Source organism: Dromaius novaehollandiae, chromosome 1 (genome assembly GCF_036370855.1).
Source record: "Dromaius novaehollandiae isolate bDroNov1 chromosome 1, bDroNov1.hap1, whole genome shotgun sequence".
In the NCBI taxonomy this organism is placed as follows: Eukaryota; Metazoa; Chordata; class Aves; order Casuariiformes; family Dromaiidae; genus Dromaius; species Dromaius novaehollandiae.
The window spans coordinates 66674637-66680292 of NC_088098.1; the positions used below are offsets into that span (position 1 = coordinate 66674637).

Sequence of the window (5656 nt, forward strand, 5' to 3'; positions counted from 1 at the left end):
CTTCATCAGCTCTGTCTGTCACTTGGCTTCCTCTAAATATACTGCTAGCAAAAAGAAATGCTTATACATCAAATCTGTGTTTATTTGTGTAAAGAAAGGAGCAAAGACCGTAACTGATGTGACAGTCAGTAGTGCCCAGCCAGTTCTGACTGCAAATGAGTTTGTGTGAGAAGGCTGGGATAAAGTGCCTCTCATTTATGGGAAAGTGATGCACAGCTCAAATTATGAACTTCCCCCTCAGCTCCTAAGGAGGTTCTAGACTTTCACTGAAGATTACACACTTCAGAAAAAGTTATAAGAGATTCCCGTCACTGAGTATTATTTGATTGATTCAAGAACTGTAGACAATATAATGAATAAATACAGCTAATCTTTGCTGAGGTTGAAGAAAATCACCTTGGAATGGCAGAGTAACCCAGGCCAACAGGGCAGGCCACTTTTAAACATTTCCAAGTTTGCTGTAGTCTTTGTAGGAAGGAACATGGCTTTTCTCTCACTTTGTAGGGTAACCAGCCCACAGACAGCTGAGGATGGGCTGGCAGTCCTGTCTCCTAGGTTGCAATACACCTTGCATCCACCAACGGATACCTGCTGTGCCACGTATTGCTGCAGGCTGCTAGCTAAGAGGCAAATGCCATTGTTGCAGTTACATTCCATGCATGTTTCTTTCCACTTGCATTTTTTCTAAGTTTATTTTATATTCAGTCTAACATTGAGATCATTGTATGTGTGGAATTCAGACATGTTTATTGCTAGTCTGTCATAATCTGTCTCTGCTCACTGGTGGTTCTGCATCATTATGAGAGGGAACCAAGTCCGAGGAGATTATCTATGCAGTCTACTATACACAGGGCTTGTTGTCGGCCAACTGAAATTCCAGAGTTTAATTTTTGTTTTTCACCACCCTGCCTCTAATGCTCTTGACTCCAAATAAAAGCCTTAGTGCTTTGTCTTAAAGTCTATCATCAAAGCTTCAGAGCCTGTCTGCATTTAGAAGTGGATTTATCTTTTCTCCAAGCTCATGAGTCAAGGCAGTGCTATTATACCTGTTCTATTAGTGGGAATAATAGAGCAGCAGAATTTCCCCTGGGCATATAAACCTGTGATATGATGAGCTTGCAAGTAAGGAGGACAGACTTATTACTGGATAATTTCTTTTTTTTGGAAAAAAATACTCAAAATTTGTTCTAGAGTTTTTAATTTTGTTTTAATGTCTTCCCTCTGCCCCTTTTAACTCTACCACCTTTTACCTAAAAGAAGAATAACCCACTAAGATTTAGAAGCCCTTGTCACACAAGTGTTAACTAGCAAAATGTGGATTTTAAATGACTTCACCTGAATTACATGCTGCTGCTAATCAAAGAATCTGAAGTACTAATTAGAATCAGACATGGTGAAGGGCTTATCTCTAAACCATGAAGTCTTTAAAGAGTCACCAATTACTTTCTCTTATTGCTTAGGGCAGAATATGCCTTACTTCTGTTTCCTTTCTGCACTCTCAAGCCAATGCTAGTTATCAACAAGGTTAAGTAAATGCTGAGCCAGTAGTTAGAAACAAAGCAAAAACAGTAGACCCATGTAGGAAGGGGCTTGCAGTTACTTTTGTTCATACTGTAGGAGTAATCTGTATTTTCAAATTGTGGTTTTGTAAAGCCTTATTTCAGGGATCTGTGGAATAGTATTTAGGTATGTGAATATCTGATGTAGTTGTGAAGCTGAAAAGCTACATCTAGAAGAAAGCTGGGTAGTCTCTAAAAGTTGGTCTTTTCTCAGCTGGTGTCCCTTTGGTTGGGGAAAGAGCTGTAGGGTTTTTTTTGTTTTTTTTTAATATTATCTTCTGTATGTGACTTGGCTTCCTTATTTATTTTGAACTTGTGAAAAGACATCTTAATGGCAAGGAAAAGCCCACTATGTTCACTATGTACTGTACTGGAAATTAGGGAGGAATGAAAGGTAATGTAAGAGCACAATGCTTGGAGAAGAGTACTGCAGGCTAAAAATGCTGAAGCTGATTCTGTGCCCTTAAAAATAAGCTCTAAATGTGCACAAGGTGAAAATGGGGTGCACTGCTTGTGCCCTAATGGGTGGTCCCTGGCCTTTATAGGCAAGGCTGTCAGGTGTAATTTCAGCTTCTCTTCTTGCCTTTGTTTCCTCTATACCATAAGATGAAATCTACTGGAACAGAAAGGCACGCGGTTTCCTTGGAAGATGGGGGACAGGAGCAACAGGTGAGTGCTGTTGTTTGTATATCACTTATTATGTGTACAGACTAGTCAGTACTCAAGATACTGGCTATATATCCTGCTCTAAACAGGAAAACACTGCTAAGCTTCACTTGTTATATGTAGCTAAATTAATATCTTGAAACTATCTTACAATAATTCTGGAAGGAGCTCTTGAGTCTCCTGTCTCACCAGCCTTACAGCCATGGAGCACGTAAAATATCCTAAGACACAACTACCCAGTAAAACAGTGCTTTCACCCAAGTTTGTGCTAACGTTTTGATCAGTTGTTGGTTGTCCTTGCCTTCCCCCCAAGACTGGCTAGAGTGTAAAACATGTTACTCTTCAGTAAAAATGCTTATGATAGGACTGCTACTACCTCTGTGTACCTTAATGGCTACTACATGTTGTCTGATTTGCCTTAGTCAGATGTTAGGGCTTAGAGTGCTACTTCTTTCAGGGAAGGAGCAATATGACCTGAAAGGTGGTATACCAAAAAGCATTAGGAGTCTCTCCGTGAGGAGTATAAGTTCATGTACAACCTCTGTTTGCTATCTGATGATAACAGGCTTATCTGCTGCTAACACAGCATCAACAAGCAACTTTTTCTACGAAAATAGCAGGCTGGTACTGGTAGATAAGGTATTAACAAAATTTCTTGGTAAACTCCAGGTCCTAACATTATAGGAAATCTGATGGGAACCTTCTCAGATTTGCAGTGTCAGAGGGTGAGAAGCAGGCTGCAGCTTGTCTCAGTTAAGAAAACTAAGTCTGCAGACATGGCTGATACTTATACTAAGCAGTGTAGCTGGCCAAGAGTGGCTTCTTAACCTGGCTTTAGCTTAAATTGGGTAGCCTATTTGGAAGCCTGGTGAAAATGTTCAGCTGAAATGCACAGATATGGTCTAACGTTTTGTGGACACTCTCCTTAACAGAGCATAAGCTCTAAGAGGAAAGATGGACTGTTGAGAGAATGATCGTGCAAGGATATAGATTTATAGCTGCTATTGCCCAGCTGTTAGCTGGTCAGTGTTAAAATGTGTCTATGATGGAGATGTAAACTGAACCTGATTCATGCGGTAGTAGATTGTCTATCCCTTTCTGAGCATACTTGATTGCTGTTGTTACTATGGAGATTCAGCAGAGTTTAGCTTTCCTTAAGCAAACAGGAGAATCTGCCAGTTCTTCAGCAAAGGCCTGATAAGGTAATATCCTTCATCTTTTGTTAACAGTAATGATACAAGTCAAATACTGTAAATGGAAAAGTTGTCTCTTAAAACTGTGCTTTCTGGTAGTGACCATGATTCACTTTGTATACTAGTCTGGCTTTTACTATTTGTGGTCTGATGTCTTAGCACAGAAATGCTGTCCATCTAGGAGAAATAGTTTCCTCTATGTTGCAAGGTGAGATGCTATTTAAAGCCTATAGGCTAACTGCAAGTAATTTTTTTTTGCTCAGGGAACATAGCTGTTGCTCTAAGTTACTGTATTGGAACCTCAGTGCTGACTGCTTTCTCCATGCCATTTCCAGAATGATGAATGCTGGGGAGATGACATTATATACAAGAGAAAAGGTTATGCAGATTACTGTGAAGATCACCAAATTGGTCACTGGCAGCATGAGTGTGATTGTAAAATCAAGAATGGGACAACTAGCCCTAAGTGGAATGGGAGCAGTTCTGGATGATATGAAAAGCTGGTGGACTGCTGTCTTCCAGTAAGAAATGAAGAATTAAGGCATATATAATATGATGGCTTTTGGCTTTCTTGTCAACCATGATAGATAAGGTTGAACTCTTCATTCTTTTGGCTTGCATCAAGTTTATATGCTTTCACAAGGTGGACTGGTCCTGTAAAATTTTCGTTTTGATAGGGGGATGTCTTGATGGAGCAATGTATAATATGATTTGTTGTAATAATGGTAGGTAATACAGAGGGGTGATTATGTGTGATTTCAAGTAGTCACATCTGTATAAATGAGTGGGTGAGGGGAAAACTGGCTTGACTACTAAGGGCAATTCCTGTTACAAGGCTGAAGCAAAGTGATACTAGATGTATGCTATAAATCTGGCTGTGTTAGCCAGAGTGTTAGCTTTTTTTGTTTTCCCACAGTTCAGCTTGTGCAATTTGTGGAAGGAGATGAAGCATCCTGCACACAAGCACAACAGAAGAAGAATTAGTCTGTGCACCTTGGTTCCTTTTCAGTCAGACTCATCAGTGTGCCTACCAGTATTTTCCAGTCCAGGCAAGATAGGCCAGACAGTACATTCAAGAGTATGCCTCATTCATCAGATGTGCCAGTTGGAGCAAAACCCCTCCCTTCTCATGGTATTTTATCTTGGTTCTGAATTCCTAGTTTGTACTATACTGCAGGAGTCTGATAGTCAAAATAAAAATTGAGCTTGCACCTTTTAATGAGGCAATGCTGTTCCCTCTCTTACCAGTAATCTTTCAGGAAGAAGATTGTTGCTGCAGCTCTCCTATGAAGTGTGATGGGACCTTGATGAAAATTATAGGGCCTATTGAGCTGCTAGCTATGTTGAGCTTTTGGGAGTCCCAGAAATTGGAAGAAGTAGAAAGCAGCTTACTAATGGAATCAAGTGGTAGAGACTGATTTAAGTCTTCCACATTGATGCCTTGCATCACAGCTTCAAAGTAGCAACCAGAAGTCTGAAGATGCCCAAGACTAGTTCAATCAATGCTGACAGAAATGTTGCAAAAGTCTTCCAAAAGGCAAGAAAAACAAATATCTCCCCCAATTGCAGGGATGAAAGCTTAATGTCTTCTTAATGCTCAGGGAAGCTGGGGGAAGAACTGTGCAAGAAGTGTTGTGCAGTCTGCTCTGCTAATCAAGAGGTAAAAGTAGAATGACAAACACAGCCATTATGTTTAGGTTGGATCAAATGTACACTTGCCCTGGAAACTTTACTGTTTAGTTCCATTAGCCTATATGCTAACATCTTGGACCATACTGGCACAAGTTTTCTGCATATTTACGAGAGAGACAGCATTCAGATTACTGGATTAAGGCCAATGTCAATCTTATCCACTTCATCTTCACCTGCACCATCTTAACAGACAAACAAACAAAAACTACCTGTCTGTCCCGATCCAATATCGGGAGGGTTTCGTTACGATCCCAAGGATGAGATTAAGACGCTAAAACCGGTCAAATATCATACAACCTTTTATTTTCCACAAAGCAATGAGAAAAGGTGGGGAAAGGCGAAGGGCAGGAGAGAGAAGGGGAGAGAGAGAAAGAGGTATCACCACCCGTGGATCCAGCGGCGTCCCAGTTGGTCCTCTTCACCCTGGGTGTCTTGGAAAAGTTCGGAATGATGCACGTGCAGTAATTACAACTCGAGCAGGGTCTGACCCCAGGTTCCCGTTGAAAAGTTCGGAGCGAAATCAAGGCAAATTAAATAAATTGTAAT

General features: G+C 40.6%; 1 long non-coding RNA gene across 1 annotated transcript; it reads left to right on the forward strand.

Moving 5' to 3' along the window:
• Positions 1 to 3031: 3031 nt before the first annotated feature.
• Positions 3032 to 4519, forward strand: LOC135328683 (uncharacterized). The gene is made up of 3 exons (XR_010389658.1): positions 3032 to 3427; positions 3754 to 3939; positions 4335 to 4519. It is a non-coding gene; the product is annotated as an uncharacterized LOC135328683 (long non-coding RNA).
• The last annotated feature ends 1137 nt before the right edge of the window (positions 4520 to 5656 follow it).